Source organism: Eriocheir sinensis, chromosome 35 (genome assembly GCF_024679095.1).
Source record: "Eriocheir sinensis breed Jianghai 21 chromosome 35, ASM2467909v1, whole genome shotgun sequence".
In the NCBI taxonomy this organism is placed as follows: Eukaryota; Metazoa; Arthropoda; class Malacostraca; order Decapoda; family Varunidae; genus Eriocheir; species Eriocheir sinensis.
The window spans coordinates 7,391,588-7,419,345 of NC_066543.1; the positions used below are offsets into that span (position 1 = coordinate 7,391,588).

The window sequence follows — 27,758 nt, forward strand, 5'->3', positions numbered from 1 at the left end:
ATGGCTTCTGTTTTTTTTCTACTCAGGAACCACATAATTACCGCCACGAACCGCGCCAGCAGTTTATTTATACTGTTTTGGAAGCGTTCGTAACTGGAGCACAGTCATCCTCAAATCATCTCTGGCACCAGAACGCCTCCGTGGTCCAGTGGTTAGCGTGCTTGCTCACGAATCCGTGGGCTTGGGTTTGAATCCCGGCCTGGACAGTCGGCATGCAGCTTACCCAACTGTTCATCCTCTTTTTCGGGCTGGTCGATAAAAGGATACCTGGGGAAACCTGGGGAATGTACACTGTGGTAACCCGGATGTCATGCTGGCCCTGTGTCTCGGGGTAATGAGTTTTTACCCCCCACAGACTCAAGGGGCAATGCAACGGAGATGAGAATCGCTTACGTACTCTACCAGACCATCAGCACCCCTTCATCACCACCACGGAATGCGGCGCTACAGGCGAGGCGGCGCCGCTGAGCACATCAAGACCTCCACCGGCCACCTTTTCCACGCAACAAGACTCACTTCGGCATTTCCTAACGAGACCAAGCCGCCACAACCTTCTCAAGTATACCTGCGTTCCTCCCTCCCTCCCTTCCTCCCTCCGTCCCTCCCGAGCCCCAGTCGCCTCCTTCCCTCCCTCCCTCCGTCATTCCCCATGCAGCGACCACCTCCTCACCTTCCCCCGCCTCCGCTACGCATCTACAATGACCTTGCAACCCACGTACCCGAGGTCACTGTACTCTCGGTGACCAGAAAATGAAACCCGAGCCTGGAGAGTGGCCGCAGCGAAAGGGAAGCTGCTCCACTCGTGTCACTGTCCTCGTGTGGGTGACCATCGCCTGATTTGTAAGCTTTGTATCACTCTTTACTAATAATACTGTGGCTGATGTCTCTTTTTTCTTTTACCCGTTTTTCAAGGCGTGTTTAGTTGGTCTTTTTTTTCAATATAACTTTTTTTGAAGACTGAGTTTGTATGTCGACATTGCGAAAATTCAAAACTTCTTTCTAACTCCCTCCCAAAATTGAATTAAAAAAAGGACCTCACCGCTTAACTGGTAACAAATGCTAATACGACGTTAAAATATCTGGGATGTGGTTAGATGTGGGATGTGGTCAGAGATACGAGGCAGCCCAGTTATGGAGTCAAGGTCACTCCCTTGAGATGAGTTCTAACAGTATCACTCAGCCAGATTCAGTTTCCTTTGAGTTTTATTCTTATGAGACACTTTCAGGGTTTCATGTTGATAATTTTCTCTGGTAGTAAAAGCATGGCGCAAATAGGCTAAGGAAAACTGAAGTGGAAGTACGTGGAGTTTAACAAAGGTGGAAAGTAGTTTAAGAGGCTGCCGCTGTTTTTTGAGTTGGTATTAAGTTGTGTCTTTTAACCCGGTAGGTGAGGGGATCATGTATCTTAAAGGACCCTCTAAGCGAATTAATGAGAAAGAATCATCACTCACGCACACCATTTCATAATATAATAGTACCAACGCATTTGTGATCATTTTACGCATCATCTATTTGGGAGGTTTATATCATGGTAAAAATTTGGCCCATAGCTGGTACACTGTAAAGCCACAAATTTGGCCCGTCGCTGCTACCGGGTTAAGAGAGAGTTTGGAATTTGGCCGTCAGTGATCAGGACATGTGGACAGAGGCGAGTGAAGTGCAGGGAAGTGTTAAACGGCATACTCTTGTTGTGCTCTTCGTGACCGGCATATTCAAAGCGAAGGTGAGTGCGGTGAAAAGGTCATAGGTAGATTCAAGGTCTCTGCAATCTGAATGACTCTAAAATGAAACCAGAAAATGGAGAGCACAATGAAAGGTCGGATGGTCAACGCATGTCCTTTTCTTCTTGTAGGGTGCTATGCATTATGGGTATTATCATTATGGGTGTAAAGGCTATTATGCAATATGAGAAAAAAATATATATCGATAAACTTGAGGCACATTTACATACAGGTGTACATTCAGTTAAAGGTACGATAATGAATGTTTCGGGTCCTTAAACAACATTCCTGAAGTCTAGATTATTATTATTATTATTATTATTATTATTATTATTATTATTATTATTATTATTATTATTATTATTATTATTATTATTATTATTATTATTATTACTTGGTACATGGGTCAGGGATGGCAAAGACGTTGTTTACTATACTAGCAACACTGCTCACAACCGACGAAGCGTTTCTTATGTCAGGTATAAAAGTATCGGAACCTGTTTGTAGCGTAACGCCGTGTGTGTATGTGTGTGTGTGTGTGTGTGTGTGTGTGTGTGTGTTAAATATAGACAATATACAAATTAATTACTGGTACGACAAAAGCTACAAGTATTTACGGAAAAGGTGGGTGCAAACAGACCTTATGCACAAGACAGGTCACACAAACAGCGCCGAAAACAAAGACCAACACCCAACGCTAATCACTGGCTGGCGTGACTGAACCAATGGTCGCCGAACGGAATGGTGATCTCACGGACTGGCAAAAACAATAACAAACGTGGGTAAAGGCTAAAGGTCAAGGCGAAGGTATAAGTGAAAGGCCAAACAAAGGTTAATAAGGCCTATCCACCCCTTCTCTACCTAATTATTCACTACCTCTTCTTCCTAACCTATTCTACCGGCAACACAAGTGGACACAGTAGGTTGGATCACTGAAGTCTGTGGCTAACCTCTTCGTAAACCGACAGACTAAACAGACATTCTTCAAAATATTCTGTTTCTGAGTTACATCTCATTCTTTAGTTCTTCTTCTGCATTTTCCTTCCCTCCTCCTTCTCCTCCTCCTCCTCCTTTTCTACCTCGATTGATCTCCGTATAGCCCGAATGGATCACTGAAGTCGGTAGCTAACTGCATATTAAACCACCATACTTACAAACTTTCTTCTAAAATAAATTCTGTTTCCGAGGTACATTTCATTCTTTAGTTTTTTCTTCTTCTGCATTTTCCTTCTCACCTCCTCTTCCTTCTTCTCCTCTTCCTCCTTCTCCTCTCTTAGTCCTCCTCTTCCTTCTTCTCCTGTTCCACCTCCTTCTCCACTACGTCGATGGATCTGCGTATAGCTTGAATTAACGTGGGTGAGTGCGTATGCCAAGGACGATCGTGGGGCGTAAACTAACTGCACGCCTGCCCTTTCCCTGCCGCGGGGTGACTCAGGCGAGGCGAGACGAAGCGCTGGGCAGGTGTGTGCAGCCTCATAGCAGCGCTCGACAGGTTGGCTCCAGGTTGGAATTTCCTGCCCGGGTCGTCCTTTGTATTTCTGGCTAGCTGGCTCTCGGGGCGGAAATAACAAAGAGGACTGCGACTTTTAAAAATGAGAAGAAAACGACGCAAAAAAAAGAGCCGATCTATAAAAACCGTCCGTGGCTGTCCGTGGCGTGTCCTTGCCCCCGGGAGCTTCTGGCGTGGCGGCCGAAGCGCGGACCCTTCCCAGTCCTGTCTGCCACGTCACTAGCTACATGGAAAGGTGCTCCGCCAGGGTCATTGCCATTACTACGGACTCTACTGCTCTACTGGCTGTCTAGGGGCATATTTATAAACATTTCGGTGTCCAAAAACACATATTTGACAAGGCTTTCATAGGAGTTTTGGGTATTTCCATTGATAGTTTTATGGCTCTAGTGGTAGTTTGACCATTCTTCTGTACCGTGAACCTAAAAAAACACTCATATTCTCAAACATTTCGGGGCTAACACACCCACATTAGATAAAGCTTTCGTGGAGGTTATGGGTCTCTTCATGGGTAGTTTTATGGGCTGAGTGATTGTTGGACAAGGCTTCTGCACCATGAATGTGAAAAACACTCAAAAGAATACGACTGGTCTCCTTTGTGGCTTTTGGAAACATGTTGTGAGAGCCACGGGCGTCTGAGAATTCGGGGTCTGGGTGTTGCTGCACAGGGACAACGCTGCACTAGGACCCTCGGCATTGCTGGGTACGGTAGAGAGGGGCGACTTGAATGCTATCGTGTCGGTCCTTTCTCTCTCAGTTCTTTAACTTAATCTGCTTTCTTTTTTGTGATCCCTTTATATCTATTTAGTTTTTGTTCTCCATCGTGTCTTGTCCGTCTCAAAGGCTGTCTAGGGCCATATTTATAAACATTTCGGTGTCCAAACACACATATTTGATAAGGCTTTCATAGGAGTTTTGGGAATTTCCATAGATAGTCTTAAGGCTCTGGTGGTAGTTTGACCATTCTTCTGTACCATGAACCTAAAAAACACTCATTAGAACTCGATTGATCTCCTATTCAGTCTTTGGAAATAGTTGATGTCAGAAGTGGAAGCGTCTGAGAACACCGACCTAGTTCCACCAATAAAGGGAGGCAAATAGATTACGCCTGATTTTTCAAACGTTGTATTACCCGTGTAGCAGCGACGGGCCCAACTTGTGGCTTTACCGTGTAGCAGCGACGGGCCCAACTTGTGGCTTTACCGTGTAGCAGCGACGGGCCCAATTTGTGGCTTTACCGTGTAGCAGCGACGGGTCAAATGTGTGGCTTTACCGTGTAGCAGCGACGGGCCCAATTTGTGGCTTTACCGTGTAGCAGCGACGGGCCAAATTTGTGGCTTTACCGTGTAGCAGCGACGGGCCAAATTTGTGGCTTTACCGTGTAGCAGCGACGGGCCAAATGTGTGTCTTTACCGTGTAGCAGCGACGAGCCAAATGTGTGGCTTTCCCGTGTAGCTGCGACGGGCCAAATTTGTGGCTTTACCGTGTAGCTGCGACGGGCCAAATTTGTGGCTTTACCGTGTAGCAGCAACGGGGCAAATTTGTGGCTTTACCGTGTAGCATCGACGGGCCAAATTTGTGGCTTTACCGTGTAGCATCGACGGGCCAAATTTGTGCCATGATATAAACCCCAAAAAATAGATAATTATGGGCCACTTTCACAGTTGGCCATGATGGGTTAGTAAGCCTTCAAACCAATGCCAAAGACTTCAAAAAATCCTTGTGTAGTATATTGTGTTCATATTTAAGTTAAGAAATTTGAGGAAACCGTACGGGATGTCTCTTGTGTATCTGGGATTGCACCGATAACCTAACCATTATGGATTGTAGAAGATGGTAAAGTTTGGTTCGGGCGATTACAAAGCCACTGTGTAGGGCTGTGAAACCGGCCCTGAGTCTTCACCAATGTGGATGACTGTGACCCGTGTTTGAGGCGTAGTTAGCTGGTTTTGTTGATTTTTCATATTACTACGACTGAGTTTGTAGTATGTCGACTTTATGAAAATCCAACTCTTCCATAGTTAACCCCTTCCCCCAAATGCAATTAAAAGGATTACAGCCACATAACTTTTAATAAATAGTAGTGCGATCCTTAAAAAAATCTGACGTGAGACTTGAACCAGCGTTACCAGATTATTGAACTTATCACAATATATTTTCCGGTTTCTGACGCGTAACTCTTGCAAAAAAAAAAAAAAAAAAAACCACCAATTATCGGTTTTAACACTCACTTTAATTGAATATCGTTATTTGAGTGGGTACGACAGTTTAGGGGTCTGAGACTGATAAATGTAACGTTCTGAGTACGATAATCTGCTAACACTGACTTGAACCCCCTGACCAACCAACCAACTAACGAGCCAGATGGAACCACAGCCACCAACAGTTTAGGGGTCCGAGACTGATAAATGTAACGTTCTGAGTACGATAATCTGCTAACACTGACTTGAACCCCCTGACCAACCAACCAACTAACAACCCAAATGTAACCACAGCCACCAACATTGCCAGCAAGCCCCGAGATGTGCAGGTGTCGTTCTCGCAAGGTATCTGGGCAGTGAGCAAGATTAGCCTTCAGTCCAGTGTGTGTATCCAGATGTGTCCGAGCTTTGGGGGTTCCTTGTCCTCCTTGTAGTCTCTGAAGTATCGTTGAGGTGGAGCAGACATGAACTCAAGATCCTGCTACTTCACACTTTCCTCATAATGTTTTCTGCGTTGATGATTCTTGTTACTCTTGGCCTCAATGAACGTTTGGCACTTAAGTAACGTTTCCCATATCAACGCGTGGCTACACTTGCCTTAGATATAATGAACTGAGCTAAATGTTTTCTGTATCGATGGTTCATGTTTACTTGCTTTCCTTAAACTTTCGGCATTTAGGTAACGTTTCCTATATCAACAAGTGTCTATACAGTTGCCTTGAGTATACAATAAAATCTTTTCTGTATCGATGTTTTCTGTTTACTTGCCTTCCGCAAAAGTTTGACATTTAGGCAACGTCTCCTATAGCAACAAGTGGCTACTGTTGCCTTGAATATACATTAAATCTCTTCTGTATCGATGTTTTATGTTTGCTTGCCTTCCGTAAACGCTTGACGACCAAGCAGTGTTTGCTGCATCGATACGAATTCCAAAGTCATGGTCACACTCACTCTCAGTCCGGTAAACTGTTCCCGCCAATTATAGACACAACAAGCACTACTCTGGGCTGCTTGCACTCCAGCCACTTAGTTGAAAATGGCTTACTCTGTGAATGATGATGATGATGATGATGATGATGATGATGATGTCTTTGTTGACTACCCAGAATAAAAATATCACGCACCGACGTAAAGTATGGAAGTATGACATGCATCGAAAAGGTTACTGTGGTGCTGTTGTTGTTGCGGTTTCTATTACTACTACTACTACTACTTTTTTTTCTACTACTGCATAAATGATACCTCCACCCGTGTTTATTTTCCCGACACATAATCATGGAGGGCTCCATAGCTTGGAGGTCATTAGCCCCAACTCTGTTCGCTAATGACTGTGGCATCCAACCATATTACTAATACTACCTAGCACCAAATCACCTATCATCTATTACGTCCAGATCCCCCTTTCCTTCCCTACTCAAGTCACTCCCGACCCACCCTAATGTCACTCTCCACCACTGTGGCTTCATAGTCCATATTGGAGATGTTGGTGGCTTTTGGGCCAGAGTGTCTGGTGCCCCTGAGACATAGGATGGCCGACCTGAGCAAGGAGAACGAGAGGCGACACCTCATCCAGGCGACAACGTGGCTCCTTGGCTGATGCTTCTTTTCTGAGATTAGTTCCGCGAGTCGTGAGTAGAAGCATCGGGCCCTGGGATCCATCCCGCCGGATGTGGTGAAGACGAGGGGAGTGAAGCTGCCCTGATCCACATATTGGATTCTTTCACCGTATGCCCTTGTCTTCTCCTGCTCGTTCCTGTGGTGGGCTGCTTCCAGGGGCAGCTCGCGGTGACAGGCAGCCATCGGGTCGAATATGCGGATGTCCATGAACGCCCGCTGTCCGCGCACCCAGAATCCGCGGGCACTTACATCAACCCGTGCCTCCTGTGAGGTATTGGCCGTCCTGTACCGAAGGTGTTCGCCGTCCAGGGGAAGCAGTGCCGGCTCGGTAGTGACGTCTTGGCATACCTCCCCGAGCATGCTGGCTGTCAGATCCCTCACTTCATCGTGTCGAATACAGAAGAAGCCTCCCTTTTTATATGTCATGGTGTGAGTGACATCATTTGGTGATCCACATGCACAGAGATCAGGCAGTCCCTCAATCGGCCAGCCATATCTCAGAGCAATAGCGTCGACAAATTCTTGTTTGTTGAGGCTGAAGCCTTTTGCTCTAATTGGTAATGACGTTAGCCAGTTAGAGGCGCCTGTCTCCTGTGCAGTGTGTATTTTTCTTCCCATTTCTGAGGACAGGTGGTGTGTAAGACGGTCCAGCTCGTCTTTTTGGGTCTGTTGCCTTTCTTCTGAGATTTTTCTTTTAATTTTTCTTATTCCTGTTTGGTCTATCTCGCCCTCTGCCTCCTGAGCGATGATCCTGTTGATGAGTGACCTGGGAAGGCTGATGTAGTTTTGGTTCTCCTTATCAGCCAGCTTCCTACTACTACTACTACTGCTACTACTACTATTACTACTACTACCACTACAACTATTACTACTACTACTGCTCCTACCGCTACTACTACTACAGCTAATAATAATAAAAATAATAATAATAATAATAATAATAATAATAATAATAATAATAATAATAATAATAATAATAATAATAATAATAATAATAATAATAATAATAATAATAATAATAATAATAATAATAATAAAAATAATAATAATAAAATAGAGAAGAAAAAGGCGTGATAAGGGAGATTGTAAACAACACGCGGCCAAGGGTTGTAGTCAATACTGTAGTGCGTTATGAAGTAAACCTTATTATTATTGGAAAGCTGCCTGGACCTTGTTGTTGCTGTGTGTGTGTGTGTGTGTGTGTGTGTGTGTGTGTGTGTGTGAAAAGCGATATCACACGGCTGTTACGATTGAGTCACTATATACTTACGCACTACCGCTCCTCCCCCACTCTCTCTCTCTCTCTCTGTTGTTATTTTTTCCTTCACAAACCTCTAAATAAGCCTCAACGAAGGATATGTTGTACCATGTGGGGGAAGGAGGGGTGTATGTGTGGGGGGTGTTGGGGTACTACTTTGGGGGGAGGGGGCGTCGGCGGCGGAGACTGCGGCGGCGGGGCTCAGGAATGACGGAATGACCTCGAGGCATTGCGGCGGCGGCGGCGGGGAAAGACAGGGAGTGTGACCTTGGGGGATTCCTATAGGCGAAGCAAAGGGAAGGGCGGGAGGGAAAGGAGGGGCTGAAGGGATCGGACAAGTGCAAAACGGTCAAGGTGGTGAAGGATGAAGGGGTAATGGTGGGTGTGAAGGGACATAAGAAAAAAGATGGAGAAATGGAGAAGAGAGGGGGAGAAGAAAGGACGGAAGGAAGGGCTGAAGAGGAAGAAGGTATGGGATTGATGGAATGTAGTGAGGGAAATTAGGAAAGGAAAGGGAAGGGGAAGTAGAAGGAAAGAAGAGAGAGAAAAGGAGGGAGGGAAGGGAAGGAACGGAGGGAAGGAAAATGAAAGGAAACAGAGGAGGAAAGGGAGAGGCAAAGACACAGAAGGGAAGATAATGTGAAAAGGAGGAACTGGAAGAATTGAAAGAAAAGGAGAAAGGGAAATAAGTGAGGACAGAGAATGGGAGGAGAGAAATGGGAAGATAAGGAGGATGGAAGGGGAGAAGGAATGAGAGGAAGAAGATAAGAGAAAAGGAAGGGAAAGCAAGTAATGAAAATCGGAGAGGAGAGAAAAGGCGGGAGAGAAAAATGGAAGGGAGGGGCGGAGAGGAGAGAAGGAAGAGCGATAAGAAAAAAAGGAAGGAGGAAAAAGGAAGGAGGAAAAAAGGAAGGAAATGAAGGAAAAATAAAAGGGTGTGAGGAAGAGATGGACAGGAGAGGCGAAAAAGAGGGAGAGAAAGGTATAGGATGGGAGGGAGGAAATAAATAGTTTGAGGGAGGAAAGGAAAGTAAATGGTCGGTAGGGAGGGAGATGAAGGTAGGATGGGAAGGAAGAAAAGAAAGGGTTCTGAGGGAGGAAAAAAAGAAGGTCGGAAAGGAGGGAGATAACGGTAGGATGGAAAGGAGGAAAAAAAGGGTAGGAGGGAGGAAAGGAAAGGAGAGGCGAAAAAGTGGGAGAGAAAGGTAGGATGAGAAGGAGGAAAGAAAGGGTATGAGGGAGGAAAGGAAAGGAGAGACGAAAAAGTGGAAGAGAAAGGTAAGAGGAGAAGGAGGAAAGAAAGGGTGTGAGGGAGGAAAGGAAGGAAAAGGTAGAAGGAAGAACAGGAAGGAAAAGAAGGATGGGAGGGACAGACCAAGAGGAAGAGAGGGATGGATTTTTTTTTACAGCAAAGGAGACAGCACAAGGGCACAATATAAGGAAACAATAAAAAAAAGCTGAAAAGGAAAGACGGGAGGAGGAGGAACTGGAGGAGGAGGGAAAGGAGACGGGAGGAGAAGGAAAGGAGAGTCCCTACACGGGCAGCGACCTTCAGGTGACCGGGTCGTCTCGTGCCCTTCCCTCTGGCCCTCGTTCCTCCCTCCTGCATGACGTGGCCCTCACACTGCTGATGATGCCATTGATGATGCTCGTGGGTTGCTGCTGCTTCAACAACAAACAACAACGAGAACGACAACGGCAACAACAACAATGACTACTACTATTACTATTACTATTATATGTATACTACTACTACTACTACTACTACTACTACTACTACTACTACTACTACTACTACTACTACTACTACTACTACTATTACCACTACTACTGCTATTACTACTACTACTACTACTACTACTACTACTACTATTACCACTACTGCAATCATCATCATCATCGTCGTCGTCAATATCACCACTGCCACAACTGGGGATCACAACACAGTATAATCCCTTTCCAAGATTAAGTTCACACCTACAACCTCAGAACCCTAAAAAAATAAATAGATAAATAAGAAAAAAATTAAGAAATCAACAATACTTCCACTTACTCTACAAGGAAGCTAAAATTACTACGCATAATAATAATAATAATAATAATAATAATAATAATAATAATAATAATAATAATAATAATAATAATAATAATAATAATAATAATAATAATAATAATAATAATAATAATACTGCACGAAGGAAAACATTAATAACAGGGAGGATTCACGTAGTAATAAACAGACATGCCTTCCCTTTGTAGGTTCAGTAATAATGGAAAAGGATTTGCATGTTGATTACGTAATTTGAACTCCGAAAAGGAAACTCAATTATACGCTCGAAATGAACAACAAAAAAAAAAGTGCAGGTGAAAAGCATTAATAGGAAGGGGGGAAAGAGGGAGGGGGGCAAGAGGGGGGGAGGAGGGAATCACACTAAAGTAAAATCGTATAGAGAAAAACAGTAACATCCATTCCCTTAATACCGCCCAAGTCCGCGCATATTCCATCCAAACTTAACCTCTCTGTTAGCCACTCTTCTCTACTTTATTTTTTACTGGAGCAGGGCTTATTTGTCTTTATTTATTTTTGCCATTGAGCTACTTCCTTTGCTATAAAAAAAAATCACCATTGCACAGCGCGGGAGTCGAGTGGCAGGTAATACAGTAGAGGACACGGCTGGCACACTAACATTACTGAACAATTAAGGATCCTTTCTCTTATGGTCCAGGTCACAGAATACTGCCTCCCCATCGCCTTTGCATGGTAAGATATATTCGCGTGTTGAGTAATAGCGGTATGTTGGTTAGGGAGAATTATATAGGGCCGCTTTCACAGACGTTTTGTTTGTTTTGATCGTTACCAATGGCCCCGATCGCCGCTATAGTGTTTCCACGTAAAACTGGCCGATGGGGTAGTGGCGGCTGCGGGGTTAGCTTAGGGCCATATTTTTAAACATTTCAGCGCCCAAGAACACGTAATTTACTAGTCTTTCGTGGGAGTTTAGGGCCTTTCCAGGGGTACTTTTATGGCCCTGGTGGTAGTCTGAGCCTTCTTCTGTACCGTGAACCTAAAAGAACACTCATTAGAACTCGATTAACCTCCTTTTTGGCCTCTGGAAATAGTTGGTGTGAGGGGCGGGAGCATCTGACAATACCAACCTTACCGCACCTTACCACACACTCTCATCACCTCCCGCTTCCTTTGCAGCCGCCACTACCCCATGGGCCAGTTTCACGTGGAAAACTATAGGTCGATCGCCGCCATTGGTAACGATCAAAACAAACAAAACGACTGTGAAAGCGGCCCATTATCACGGCTGGTATACTAACACTACTACACAGGGATCCTTTCTCTTACAGTCCACGTCACAAAAAAACTTACTCCCAAGTCCCCATCTCCATTGCACAGTAAGGGAGTTGCGTGAGGGGTAAAAACGTCGCGGTGGTTAAGAACACACACACACACACACACACACACACACACACGGCTGGTATTAAATAAAACTGGTAAAACATTACTAAACAAGGATCATCTCTCCTTAAGTCCAGGTTACACGATACTCCTTCCTCATCGTTATTGCGCCGTAAGGGAGCCCAGGTCACATAATGCTTCCTCCCCATCGTCATTGCACAGTAAGAGAGTCACGTGATGGCCAGTATAGCGATGCGGTGGTTAGAAGAAACACACAAACACGGCTGGTATACTAACATTAAACAAGGGTCATTTCTCCCTTAGTCCAGGTCACACAATACTTCCTCCTCATCGCTATTGCACAGTAAGAGAGTCGCGTGATGGGGAGTAGCGATGTAATGGTCAGAAGAAACACACAAACACGGCTGGTATACTAACATTAAACAAGGGTCATTTCTCCTTTTGTCCAAGTCACACAATACTTCCTCCTCATCGCTATTGCACAGTAAGAGAGTCGCGTGATGGGCAATAGCGATGCGGTGGTTAGGAAGAAACACACAAGCACGTCTGGTATACTTACATTACTAAACAACGACCCTCTCTCTTTTATAGTCCAGGCCATCGTAAACTTATCCCAGAAACATCTCAAGTAAGTATGTATAGGTTTCACTGCTTATCCCCTTCGCCATTGCACTGTATAAGAGAGTCGCGTGATGGGCAGTAGCGATATAGTGCTCAGAAGAAACGCACAATCATGGGCGGTATACTAACATTTCTAAACAACGATCCTTTCTTTTTCAGTCCAGGGCACCGAAAACGTAACCCCATCGCTATTGCACACAGTTAAATTCGGTACTGGCAGACACTTCCATTCCTCACATCAACTATTTCCAAAGGCCAAAAAAAGAGGGGTTCTAATGAGTGTTTTTTAGGCTCAAGGTACAGAAGAAATGTCAAACTACCACAAGGGTCATAAAACTACTCCTAGAAATGCCTCAAACTCACGAAAGCCTTGTTAAATGTGTGTGCTTAGGCGTCGAAATGTTTGAGAATATGATAAGAGTAGTAGTAGTAGTAATAGGGCAGTAGCGAAGTAGTGGTCAGAGCGAAACACACAGGGCCACATTTTTAAACATTCCTGCGCCCAAGCTCACATATTTGACACGGGTTTCGTAGGAGTTTGGGGCATTTCCAAGGGTAGTTTAATGACCCTAGTTATAGTTTGACCCTTCCTTCGTACCAAGAATCTAAGAAAACACTCATGAGAACGCAATTGATGTCCTTTTTGGCCTCTTGAAATAGTTGATGTGAGAGGCGGGAGCGTCTGAGAATACCGACCCCCGCGACCTACCTAGTATACCCTCCCCAAGCTGCCATAATGAACATGCTCGCGCGGAAGGAGGAACACGCACGACAAGCAGCAATAAACAGGCGAGCTGAGGACGCAAAAGAGGCCCGGTGTTATGTACGTACGAGGATAAAGTACCGCAGAAACACGAACGGCGGGGGCGATAGAAGGAAAAGAAGAGAGGATATAGTAGTGTTCTCTACAGTATACACTCTACACTCTACTCTATTCAGGAGCAGTAAGTAGCGGGCTTTTTTTTTCATTATTGTTTTCTTTTTTTTACGCTCTTGCACTGTCTCCTCTGCTGTAAAAAAAAAAAAAAAAAGTATGAGCGTTTGTTAGCAGTGGAAGCAGTTTAGAGGGAAAAAAGATGAGACATGAAATACAATCACCATTAACAGCAAAAACAAAAAACAACGGAAGGGAAGCGAGGCATTCCAACTCCTTAACTCTCATAAAAACGTATCAGGAAAGAACCCAAGGAACACAAATAGTAGCGGAATAAAACAAAGAGCAAAAGAGAAGAAAGAAAAAAGACATCGAGCTCTCTATATAGCTAACAACCGTAAACAAAGAGAAAGGGCAACACACAAAACAACAAAGAGGAGAAAAGGGGCATTGTACCATCCTATATAACACTAGTAAACCAAACACAAGAAAGGCTTTTAACTCCCTTAGACACGGTTAGTCAGCGATGGAACAGGTCAAAAGGCAACAGGGAGGAAGAAAAAGGGGAGGGAGACTCATGATATTGCTATAGATAATATACATGACACTAGTAAACCAAACACAAGAAAGGCTTTTAACTCCCTTAGACACGGTTAGTCAGCGATGGAACAGGTCAAAAGGCAACAGGGAGGAAGAAAAAGGAGAGGGAGACTCATGATATTGCTATAGATAATATATATAACACTAGTAAACCAAACACAAGAAAGGCTTTTAATTCCCTTATACACGGTTAGTCAGCAAAGGAACAGGTCAAAAGGCAACAGGGAGGGAAAAAAAGGGGAGGGAGAATCATCATATTGCTAGATCCTACATGCATAACACTAGTAAACGGACGCAGGAAAGGCTTTTAATTCCCTTATGCACAGTTAGTCAGCGATGGAACACGACACAAAACAACAGGGAGGAAGAAAAAGGGGAGAGAGTTGCAAGGTTCTTCAGCACCCAATAATTTTCCCGCGAGTTAAGGAATATCACGCAAACGCAACGTCGGTAACAGTGCACAGAGAGAGACGTTACAAATCCCTTAAAAATCCCCCACCATCAGAACCTCTCGCATGACTCAGGACACGCCAAGGTACACACGCACACCTGACGAGCCTTGATTAGCTGGGTAGACCATTACCGTCCATCATATCCGGTAATGTCATTTAGATGTATACCAGGTGTTCCCAATGCACCTGAAACTACGGAGATGCCTCATTGACTGGCTGGCTGAGTGTGGGTGAGTGGCTAGTGAGTGTCATTTACCTATAGAGTGGTTATGTGGTTGATTAGCAAAGTGGCTGATCGAATGTCTGATTGTGACTTTGTGCATGGCTGACTGGTGATATCTGACTACTTGGTTGAGTGAAAGGGTGAGTGGCTAACTGTCTGAGTATTTGCCCCAATTTCCTCCTTGTCGGTCAGTCAGGTCCATGGAGGTAGAATTGGTGGAGTTGACATCAGCCCAATTAAGGGATCCGCCCGAGCTGTCATTTCTACGGTCAGGTGTCAGGTGTTGTCAGGTCAGGCTCCCTCTTACTGGGCTCGGCCAGGCTCTCCCACCCCCATCTTTTGGTCGTAAATTTGACAGTTCGTCGGCTTCACCTCAATGAATGCATGGGATGAGCGGGCCGTGTCGACTCCGCCAATTCTACCTCCATGGTCTGGTCCATATTCTTAAACGTATCGGGATCCCATTACGACTATTTTGCAAGCCCGCAGAGAAGATTAACCGGGTTTTCATAGGTGGTTTTTCCCGTTCAAGGTCCAGAAGTCGGGTAAAGCTATCGCTAGGATCACAAAACAGTCTATGAAAATCTCGACGACTTCTGCGGGACTTTTCAGACAGGCATATATACTGAAGTGCCGCTACATTTAAGAATACCGGGTTTGCATGGCTGATCTTTCCAGTTCAAGATCCAGAAGTCGGGTAAAACTATCACTCGGATCGCAAAAGTCTATGGAAATCTCAGCAACTTCAACAATTGCCTTTCAGACGGACGTACTAAGGTGCCGACACGTTTAAGGATACGGGCTACTACTACTACTACTACTACTACTACTACTACTATTACTACTACTACTACTACTACTATACAACATACTACATAAAAGATACCTCCACCCATGTTTATTTTCCCAACACATAATCATGGAGGGTTCCATAGGTTGGCGGTCATTAGCCCCATCTCTGTTCGTTAATGACTGCGGCATCCAACCATATCATTAATACTACTTAGCACTAAATCTATACATACATAACGCCTTATCATCTATTGCGTCTAGATCTCCCTTTCCTTTCCTACTCATGTCGCTCCCGACCCACCCTAATGTTAATCTCCACCACTGTGGCCTCATAGTCCATATTGGAGATGTTGGTGGCTTTTGGGCCAGAGTGTCTGGTGCCCCTGAGACATAGGATGGCTGAGCTGAGCAGGGAGAACGAGAGGCGACACCTCATCCAGGCGACAACGTGGCTCCTTGGCTGATGCTTCTTTTCTGAGATCAGTTCCGCGAGTCGTGCGTATTAGCATCGGGCCCTGGGACCCATCCCGCCGGATGTGGTGAAGACTAGGGGGATGAAGCTGCCCTGATCCACATGCTGGATTCTTTCACCGTATGCCCTTGTCTTCTCCTGCTCGTTCCTTTGGTGGCCGGCTTCCAGGGACACCTCACGGTAACAGGCAGCCATCGGGTTGAATTTGCCGATGTCCATGAATGCCCTCTGTCCGCGCACCCAGAATCCGCGGACACTTACATCAACCCGTGCCTCATGTGAAGTCTTAGCCGTCCTGTATCTAAGGTGTTCGTCGTCCAGGGGGAGCAGTGCCGGCTCGGTAGAGACGTCTTGGCATACTTCCCCGAGCATGCTGGCTGTCAGATCCCTCACCTCATCGTGTCGGATACAGATGAAGCCTTCCTTTTTGCGTGTCATGGTGTGAGTTACATCATTCGGTGATTCACATGCACAGAGAGCAGGCAGCCCCTCAATCGGCCAGCCATATCTCAGAGCAATAACGGCGTCGACAATTCTTGTTTGTTGAGGCTGAAGCCTTTTGCTCTGATTGGTAGCGACATTAGCCAGTTAGAGGCGCCTGCCTCCTGTGATGTGTGGATTTTTCAACACATTTCTATAGACAGGTTGTGTGTTAGACTGTCCAGCTCGTCCTTCTGGGCCTGGTGTCTTTCTTCTGAGATTCTTCTTTTAATTTCTCTAATTTCACTTTGGTCTATTTCGCCGTCTGCCTCCTGAGCGATGATCCTGTTGGTGAGGGATCTGGTAAGGCTGATGGAGTTTTGGCTCTCCTTATCAGCCAGCTTCTCAGGGTTGGTGATCCCCATTCCACCCAGTCTTGGAGGAAGTGCTAGCATATCCCTCTCTTCCTCCCCCAAAGCATGAGATTTCACCAGCGCCGGTAAGAATACATTCTTGACGGCATTCTCCAGTAGTCGGATGAGTGGACTGATGCCGGGGATGGTGCGCATCAGGAACGTCCACCGATGTTGGAGGCCGTGGGTGTACGCTGAATAGGCAGCGTGTGGCTCGGTCATGGCAATGGCCACGTAGCTACTCCTTATTACACACCTCTGTCCCTATCACTGCACCTATAGTTTCGTTGTCCGTCCTTTGTCACAATGACTCCACTTCCACTAAAAGCTTCTGCGGCACGGTCATAATATTCAGGTTTGACAATAAGAACAGACTTGGTGGCGTTAGGGATGTATCCTATCTCAGGGCCGGCGGCGTTCACAAGGTCCCACCACCCTCTTAAGTCTGAGATTTTACCAGCACCTGAGAGTACTACTACTACTACTACTACTACTACTACTACTTCTACTACTACTACTACTAATAATAATACACACACACACACACACACACACACACACACACACACACACACACACACACACACACACACACACACACACACATTTGAATATTTTTTTCTTAGCACGAGTGAAAGGCGAGTCTCGGGCGGGCAGGGTCTTGCAAGACATCCTTCGCGGCGCCCATGCAGACAGACACCTCGCAATGCACGGCCGCCTCCACGCCTCGACCCGTGTTTGCCTTACGTGAGGGATGGAACCACTGAAACAACTCTTCTCCCTGCCTCACTGCCACCCCCCCCCCTCCCTATATGCCTCTCCTCCTCCTCCTGAAACGCCTCCTCTAAATTCCATCCTACCTGGGGCAGTTCTTTCTAATTTATCTGCATCTCCTTTTCTTCCTCCTCCTCCTTCTATAACACCTCCTTTAACTTTGCTTTCTTATTTGTATTTCCTTCTCCTCCTCCTCCTCCTCCTCCTCCTCCTCCTCCTCTACCTACAATGCCTCCTTTCGCAAATTCCATCCAACCTGGGACAATTCATTCTACTTTCTCTGCTGCTTCTTCTCATCCTACTCCTTCTATAACACCTTTAACCTTGCTTCTTTGTATCTCCTCCTCCTCCTCCTCCTCCTCCTCCTTTTAAACACCTCCTAGCCTCCCTGCCTTTCAGCCTCTCGGCCTCTTTATCTCCCTCCTAACAATATTCTCTCTTGTTCCTGTTCTTTCTCTTATCGTTCCTCCTCCTCCTCTTTCTTTCCTCCCCCACTCCCCCTTCCTCTTCCTCAGGTAGCCAAGGTAAAGGATAGATTAAGCTTCATATATATTGCGCCTTGACCAGAACTTAATAATCCTCATATAACAACAAGGGGGAAAAATAAATATTACAAAGTGGACGATGAGCAGAATGTTGAGATGAGGAGTAAAGTAACTAACTACACTGATTGATTGACTGACTGACTGACTGAACGATTGACTGAGTGACTGAACGACTGAATGACTGACTAACTGAGTGGCTGATTGATTGATTAGTTGACTAACTGAAGGACTTGTTTGATTGGCGGACTGACTGACTGAACGACTGACTGACTGACCGACTGACTGACTGACTGACTGACCGACTAACTGGGTTTAAACGCATGCCCATTCCATAAGAAAAATAATCCCCGATGCCAAATATGAATTACTGTTAAAAAAAAGAAAGTGGAAAGAGAAGAAACAAATTGTACAGCCTAACTATTCTTGTTTTACGGAGGATGTACTAAGCCTAGCATCGATTTGAATGATAATAATAATATATCATGGCACTCATAACTGTTTCCTATCTTTATTTTCTTTTTGTCTGCTGCTCATTCTTTTACCGACACACCACAAGTACAAATCCATTCTTATTTACTCCTTTCTAGTCAGACAGTCATCGAATTCTCGGATGTAGAGCAAAGGTTTCCTTATTATTGGTTATCTTGTTTGTCGGTTTATCACCCCACTATCGGACCACTTAAGAGCCATACACTGAGAAGAGTCCCTCCTTTGAGTGTTTAGCCGCTTGGCATCTTTATTTGCTTTGCAGGGAAAGATTGTCCCTAAGAACCTGAGCCGTCACATCCACCTGCACGACTAAAACGGTGGCTGGCTTCACTGCATCGCGCCACGCCACTACGCCAAAACTCTGACCACACCACGCCGAGCCACACACGGTCTCTATATACCAAATAACCTGGCTGCTCAACACAAGGGTCGCTCCCCATGGCACTACTATTTACTGTATCGCCTCCTCTTCGCAAATAGATGACTAGCACTCAGGCGCTCATCTCTTAGTAGCTAGTGTTAATAGACTTTAAAATGGACCGTGATGAGCTATATAAAGAAAGCAAGGTTGTAGAGAGCGAAAAGTTTAAAGAACACTGCTCTAAAAGACTGACTTCACGACATCACGCAACGCTACGCCACGCTACATCGTAATACCGCACGATGCCACACTAAGAATAAATAAATAAATAAATAAACAAATAAATAAACAAGAAAATTCCCTCCACACCATACCACACCCACCTGGAGCTTACCCCTACGATACCACCACACCATAAATCACCACTAACACCAGAGAAAGTAAATACCAAGGCCAGCCACTAACTAACTCTCCCCACGGTTTTTCCTTCTTTCCTTCCCACTTCTCTCTTACCATTCACTAGACGAACTATAATCTCGTCCGGTTGCTCTTCCCTAAAATTCATAGTTTCTTCTTATTTCCTCATATGCTAATCACCACTTTCATATAGCTTTTTCTTTCTACTCTTACTCCCTATCCTTACCTCCTCCTCCTCTCGCAAGACGCACATCACACATAATCTTTATCTCTCCTCCCGAAATTGACCTCTCTTTCGGCCATCTCTTTTGATTCTTTTTTTAGGGGTAGCGAGTAGCGGGCTTTTTTATTATTGTTTCCTTTTTTTGTGCCCTTGAGCTCTCTCCTTTGTTGTAAAAAAAAAAAAAAAAAAATACAACCCACTACACTTATATGAACACCCACGGACAAGGACACACCACACGTCCCCCCTTTCTTCCCCACCTTCTTACCCACACCACTACAAATCATCCACTCACCCACCCACTCATCAACCCCCACCATTTTCACCCTAGTAGATACACATCCATTCACAAGCAGGACACCCCTCTCCCACATCCACCCCGGGCCATATTTATTACCCATATCATGACAACAAATCACCCACTCACCCACCCACTCATCCCCAGCGACAGACCTGAGCGCCGGAGCAATGTGCAGCTTATTCAACACGGGTAGTAGAAGTAGTAGGCGTGGGATTGCTTTTGCCGTAAGTTTCTGCTCTCGCGACCTAAACGAACTGCACGAATAAATTGATATATGTAAGCCCTTGGTAGCGAAACAAACCTTATCAGAACTTATCTTGGATGGACACAGACACACACACACACACACGCACACACACACATAGAGGCACTGCGGTGAGATGAAGGGAGGGAGGAGGTGAGTGCGTAAAGGAGTGAGAGCAACAGGAGCAACAGATAAGGGAGGCAGGTAACGTTCGGAGGCAGGCAAGCGCGTGGGAGGTAGGGGACGAGAAGGCGTGGGAGGAGGAGGAGGAGAAGGAAGAGGAGGAGGAGGAGGAGGAGGAGGAGGGCGTGGCGTGGCGTGCGTCCTTGCTCCTTCGGCCTCACGGACCCGCCTAGTATCGACTGGCCGGGCTGGCGCTGCCCTCACCTTTAAGTCCTGAAGGCCGAGCTGAGGTCCGGCGGCGTCCTGTCTCCCTTACAAACCCCGACGAGGGCGCTCTGCATCCCAACACACGGAGGGGCGCCGCCTGCACCCCGCACGCCAATGCTCATGTGCTCTGGCAGAGGCTCAGGGCACGGTCTGAGGGCGTGGGATGGCTGAGGGGCCGCGGACAAGGGGTGTGGGGTGCATCCTTCCTGTGACCTCCGTGGCTAGCGCGAGAGAGAGGTGAGAATCTTGCCGGGTGTGGACAACGCGTCGCCGCCGCCTCCTCCTCCTCCAGCAGTAGTAGCGAAACTGACTGACGGAGGAGGAGGAGGAGGTAGTGGAGGAGGACTTGCGCAGCAGTTCCTAGCAAGGGAGGCGAGGCGGCAGGACGCGTGCGTGAAGAGTAACTGTGACCTGCCGTCGTCGATACTAGGCGAGGGATTCTCTGCATTCCCTCTCCTCCTCCCGCTCCCGCCGCTCCGTCACTCCCTCGCCTCGGAGATACTGTTTAGTGCGAGCTTTACTCCCTCGGGGCACAACTTCGCATGTTACGGCACAACTTTTCCTGCCAGCAGATGCCGCAACTCCCCCGGTTCAACTTGTCGCGTACACATACAATCATGCACACTCGGTGACTGACAAAACTTTGATTATCGCATTACATTCTTAGAATTATTCAGATAGCTGGTATTAAGTTGTTGCTTTCAATATCGTCGAAATGGTGCCAGATTTGTCTTCTTTCAAGGTCAGAAATGCTATGCAATGGGACAACAAATACGATGACAAACAATAATAATAAAAATAGTTATAATATAATGATAATAATAACAATAATAATAATAATAATAATAATAATAATAATAATAATAATAATAATAATAATAATAATAATAATAATAATAATAACAATAACATTAAAATATATCTTCACTCATATGACGATGAAAAGCGAGAAAAAATAATTGGAATAAAGCCTTCATCTTTCAAACGAGCGAGGAAACGAAAACCTCCAGAGAAAAACGAAAAAAAAAAAAAACCTTCACTCTTATAAGAGACAGAAAAAAAGATACAGACCACTCACAGGATTTCCCCATCCACGTACCTCACAGGACCCCCACCCACCCATCTAGTTTACACACTTGTATGTATGTATGTATGTATGTATGTATGTATGCATATATATATATATATATATATATATATATATATATATATATATATATATATATATATATATATATATATATATATATATATATATATATATATATATATATATATATATATATATATATATATATATATATATATATATATATATATATATATATATATATATATATATATATATATGGTAGGCTTCTTCCTGGTGGATCCTGATGGTTGTCCAAGGCTTCTTCCTGGTGGGTCCTGATGGTCGGCCCAGCCTGTTCTGGCAGGCGAGTGTTTATAGTGACGCCATCTTGCATTGGCTCATGCTGCCTCCCGGAGCTCATCTTTAATCCTAGAATCTAGAGTCCGGGTTGATAGGTGGTCTTCTAGACAGCATGTGGGTAGTTTTAAGCCACTCGGCGGCGGCTGAAAAATCCCAGCTTGGTGGCACCGATCGGGGATTGATCTCGCGTCCTCCTGAACGCGGGGCCGTCTTGCTATCTGTTCAGCCACCGCCTACCCATCATACATACGTTCATATATATATATATATATATATATATATATATATATATATATATATATATATATATATATATATATATATATATATATATATATATATATATATATATATATATATATATATATATATATATATATATATATATGTAGTGGTGGAGGGGACTGCCTACATGTGTCTACTTGTTATAACTTTGTGGTAGTGATGAGTACTGATAGCGGTATTGGAATTCGGTAAATGAATATATAAACAAATGGGATGGATAAAATTAATAAGGTGAAGGTAAAGTTGGGGGGGATGCGCTATAGCTGCGCGTGGCCTTAGTGTTCATCTCCGTCCCATTGGCCCTTGAACCTGTAATAGGAAGAACCCATTACCCCGGGACACAGGGCCAGTGTGACATCCTGGTTACTACAGTTTACCTTCCCCAGGCTTCCCCAGGTTTCCCCAGGCACCCATTAATTGACCAGCCCGAAGGGGAGGATGAACAGCTGGGTGAGCTGCACGCCGACTGCCCGGGCCGGGTTTCAAACCCGGGCCCGTGAATTCGTAGCTAGGCACGCTAACCCCTATACCAAGGAGAAGCAAGAATTAATAAATAGTTTAACAAATAAAAAAAAAAGAATAAATAACATTCAAATACTAACCGGTTAGCCCAATAAGAATGAACAAACACGAATAAATATAGGAACTAGTAAATATTTAAATAAATGAAAATAGGTATTATATAGTTAAATAAAAAGTATTAACAATATTATGTTAGATGCATGTCCTCACAGGCAGACAGTACCTTGATGCCTGGCCTTTCTTACCTTGATGCCTGGCTTTCACCGCCGCTCACGAAGTTACAGCACTGATGGGTGGTGCAACGAACAGCTTGGTGCTTGCTAGTGGTGTGTGGTACCCTTATTAGCTCTTAAAGAGTTCACCGTTAACTTGAAATCACTGAGGTCTTGATAGTGTGAAGTGGGCCTTACCGCAGTCTCAATTGCTGCCCGAATAGTTCTGGTTAGCTAGGGCTGGGAACGCACTGAGGCACAGGCTCCGCGGCGGTGAGAGGTGAGCGTTTAGTCCAGGTTCTCAACAGGTGGGTAATTACCCTAGAGGTTTAATAAAACAACATCGGAGGTAATGAAAACTTAAAAACTACAATTGATTAAAAATATAAACTTTTATGGTCAGTGTGGACTATATTTGTATTATAACAAATATATATATATATATATATATATATATATATATATATATATATATATATATATATATATATATATATATATATATATATATATATATATATATATATATATATATATATATATATATATATATATATATATATACTGAAACCGTGTATGATAATGCTAGTGTGGTAAGACTTACTTTACCACTTCATTATTTTCGGCGCCACAAACAGATTAAGGGATGAACACCAACAACTAAGGCAGACAGTGAAAGTGAATGGGTGGAGAGCCCTGGGTTCGGCACATTCACTACACTCTGGTCTAGCCCACTTAATAGTTCACCTTACTCTTAACAGCTTCAACAGCTTGCTTACGCCACTTAAGCAGCACTCGTGACACGGAAGCACGGTTAAGTGTGTGGCAGGGAAGGGGGCGAGTGTATCGTCAGGTCTAGACCACTTATTAGTTCACCTTAACCTTGACAGCTTCAATAGCTTGAGCCACTTAAAGCTCCACTCAGGACGCACAAGTACAGACTGAAGTGTGTGGCAGGAGAGGCGTTGGTTGGCTGTATGTGTCAAGTCTTGGCCAGCACGTGGACAGGTGGCGATGGCAGAGCCGTGCACACCCTCACCCCACCAGTATGTGAAAGTCACTGGCACTGCCGCGGCAGCGGCCGTCTCCTGCCTCCTGAGTCCGCCTCATCCTCTCGCTCCCGCCAGACTCCTACAGCCACCCCCCTTGTCCCCTGACTCACCCCCTTCCTCCTCTCCGCTCGCACCCATGCCTTCCCTACGTATGAATTCCCTTCCAACGTAAAGGTTCAAGTTCATAGATGGCGAACAGCTCATCGTTAATTTTGATCCTTCGCATAAACAGCATAATTATACGTTTAAATAGTGCTGAGAAATTTCGGTGAATTTCCCAGAGGCAATTGATGAAAACCTACGTGTGGCAATCATACAACTTGGAAACAATGCATTATTTGAAGCCAAAAATACTACAACAGCACCACCACCACCAGCATTGACATCATATATATATATATATATATATATATATATATATATATATATATATATATATATATATATATATATATATATATATATATATTTTTTTTTTTTTTTTTTAACTGTGTTGAGATTTGAGTATTTGTAGAGCAGCGCGGCACATTTCAGGAAGTTTTCTCCACCGTGCGCTCTTCCTCACTGTTTTGCAGTAGAGTGCCTCTTGCAGGCAAAGCTGGCAGTACGGTACGGTACGAAATTTGTTGTAGTATTTGGTCTTGGTTACCACTCAGGAGGTCAGATACTGTGGGTCTGTGGATGTGGAGTGGGGCCAGTGAGTGGAGGAGTTTCCCTGGTTCTGGTGTAATTCCCTTCAAAATCTGCTTGATCTTGATTATACAGGAGATAATAATATATAGGCCTACATACATGAAAAAAATATTTGCGAAAAAATAATTAAGGTACGTCAATAAATTTGAAAAGCCACATTTACAAAGTGACTGTACATGTATCAGGCCTCCAAAGTATAGCCTAACAGGCGCTGATGGGCAGGAAAAAAATTCTTGGGGTGATCACTTGTTTTAAGCCTGTGGCTCGGAGTTTTGCTAAGTTTTCCGTGCCTATATCATACCGTACCGTACTTTTTATCAAAATTTCAACCGTACCATACCGTATTCCGTACCGTACCGTACTGTAGTGCCAACCTTGCTTGCAGGCTTAAAATGGAAATGTCCGCAATAGCTGGGGGGCAGATAATGGTGGTGGGAAAAACATCGTGTTCCCTAATCGCTTGCAACGCCTTCGGGTCGCCCTCAAGAATGAACGAGAAAATCTTGTCCTGTCAGCCATGACACGCCAAGTTCAAACTGATGGGCGAAGGCGAACCGCAGGCTCCCTCTCCACAGTGCGGCCGAGTGTGATTTGATTATCTTTTAATTGTTTTATGTGACTACGATTTTGACAGGTTTCCGGGAGGTTTGAAGGTTAGTAGAGGACAACAAAACAGCAGCTGGTTAAATAGATGAGATATGGAAAAGTATACATAAAGTAAATCTTAAACATAATTAATATTAGTAATATAATAATAATAATAATAATAATAATAATAATAATGATAATAATAATAATAATAATAATAATAATAATAATAATAATAATAATAATAATAATAATAATAATAATAATAATTAAATAATGATAATAATGGTAATAATAAGTGATAATAATAAAAATATACATAATGGAATATAAATAGACCAGTGTTTTTTCCTTCACTCCACGCCCCCCTCGCATATGTATACCTTACGATAAAATTCCCTCACAGATTTAATAAACAAAAGTATGCCTAAGTAGACTATAGAAAACTGAAGTTAGTAAAAGTGATACATCAGCATTTTTCATAAACTTATCAGTACTGGCCCACAGTCTTGTTAAGATTAGTATGAATATAATTAGAGATAGTACAACTTTCCCAAAAGTTCGCCCCCCCTGTAAATTACTAACGCCCCCCCCCCCGCGTCCCCCAGGTTAAGACCCCCTGCACGCAGATATTGTTAACATGATTGGGCAATTGCATTTCTATCCGTAAGGCAAGTTAAAAGGCTGAAATGGTTCTTTATTTCATACTTCATGTTTTTACGGTATATATGACAAAAATACACACAATTCGCCGTCCTTCCCCTTAAATATTGTTAGATTAATTGATAAAGTCTCTTGCATTTAAACTTTTTTCATATTTCATTTACTGTTACCATGATAGCCTAACACAATAAAACCTATTTACTAAATGAGTAGGCTATATACTTTTATTAACATTATAACCCTATCGTAGGACATTAATTATCTACCACGACATTATTACTGCTATTATTTACATTAATATCATTTACATAATTTTCATTATCACCCCTAGTAATATTATCATCATTATTATCGTACCGTAATTGCTTTGTCATATTTCAACCACTAGGAATTATAACTGGAACAGGCTATTTACGGTCTTCTCTAATAAAAATAGCCTCAGATCAGTAACTGTGGAACGCTAAGTCAAATTTACCTTAAACCAATAATATTATCAATGGCATAATTAATTGGGATGGGGGAAGGTGCCGTAACGAATAGGAGACCCCGATGTATTTTATTTCAAGATATGTATAACGTAGAGTAAAAGATATGGATATATATGTAACGAGAAAAATATGTATATGTGTAAAGGAAGAAAATTCAAGTGAGGGTGTAGGAGGTTGATGAATATGTACACGTATCTCAGAATATGTATAATGTAGACTGTAGAGAGAAAAATATGGTTATGTAACGAGAAAAAATGCATCTGTAGGGTACAAAAAATATTAAGTAAGGGTGCAAGGGGTCGATAGTAGGGTTAAAAATTACATAAAAGGGAAGGGGGAAGGGAGGTGCAGCGGGGCATGAGGAGAGGGCGTGAGGGAGACAGACACGACCCTGCACAGAACTTTTCACTTCAGTCTTTCCTCTTCCCCCAATTGTATCTTCCCCACTAGCCCACTTCCTCTTCTTGCCATACCCTTGATTAAAAAAAGAAAAAGAAATGTTAAGTAGATGGAGAAAGGCACGTGGAAGAGGTCATATACAAAACTTAAGGAGCTGGGGGAGGGGAGAGGGGGAGAGAAGTGCCCTTGATCATTATAGGGTAAACCTTCTCTTTCGGCGATGACACGCTAAACTAGGGATTGGGATACATTCGTCCATGCCTTCCCATATGCGGCAAAATCTTTCTTTGGATTAATTTCTCGTGTGTTTCGTTAATTACTCGCGGTGGTCGTGTTGGAGTATAGTGAAGAGAAAATTCTGGCGTTTCACACTCAGGTTCTATAGATACTTAGTGTTATTTACTTTCATGGCACAGAAAAAGGCTCAAACTACTATCACAGCTATAAAACCAATCGTGGAAATACCGATAAATCCAACGAAAGCTTTGTCAAATATATGTGCTTAGGTGCCCGTGTGAAGCAGCTGCCATGCTTCGGACTACTGCACTGCGTCATCGGTTTATAGTTTATACTCACAGAAAGTTATTGCAGGCTGTCAAAATGTTGTCATAATGCTAAAATTGAAGTCACAAACTACTTACCCTGCTACTTGGATCGGGTGGTGTGTCTTCATCTTGGCAGAGGCGGTGTTGTATATAGGAATCACTTCGCAGCCGCAAAATAGCTCGCAGAGAGAGGTTCAACTTGCTTATCTTTTTCTGTATTTCACTCACCGCTATCGTTTACTTGTCTTGTTTCAGCTCCAATATATGGCACAAACATCAGCGAAACACTCTAAATCAAGGTAAGGGCTTATAACAATCGAATAGGGCAGAATTAAGAAAGAATTACCCCACGTTGATAATCACTCAAGTTCTTGCTTGTTTGGTGTATTGGTCTGGTGTGTTGTTCTCTGGCGGGTAACATCATTCATCATAAAGATCACACGTGGACAAGACTGGGATAAAACCAGGCAAATTAATAGGTTGTCCTGCGTAGTGGACAACAGAGCAACTTATTTCTGCGAGGAGGTATTT

The 27,758-nt window shown here is 43.9% G+C and overlaps 1 protein-coding gene across 5 annotated transcripts in view; it reads right to left on the bottom strand.

Annotated features, from left to right (window-relative positions):
• Positions 1 to 23,870, bottom strand: part of LOC127007346 (trichohyalin-like) — a 90,873-nt gene extending 67,003 nt beyond the window's left edge. The window contains exons 1-2 of one of the 5 annotated variants that reach the window (XM_050878200.1): positions 23,732 to 23,870; positions 22,833 to 23,120 (exon numbers count right to left, since the gene is read on the bottom strand). The gene's annotated coding sequence lies outside the window, so the exon portion shown is untranslated. Of the gene's footprint in view, positions 1 to 19,866; positions 21,016 to 22,832; positions 23,121 to 23,731 lie in introns of those variants that run through there. The other 4 variants (XM_050878203.1, XM_050878205.1, XM_050878204.1 and 1 more) reach the window with 4 other exon arrangements.
• Between the last annotated feature and the right edge of the window lie 3,888 nt (positions 23,871 to 27,758).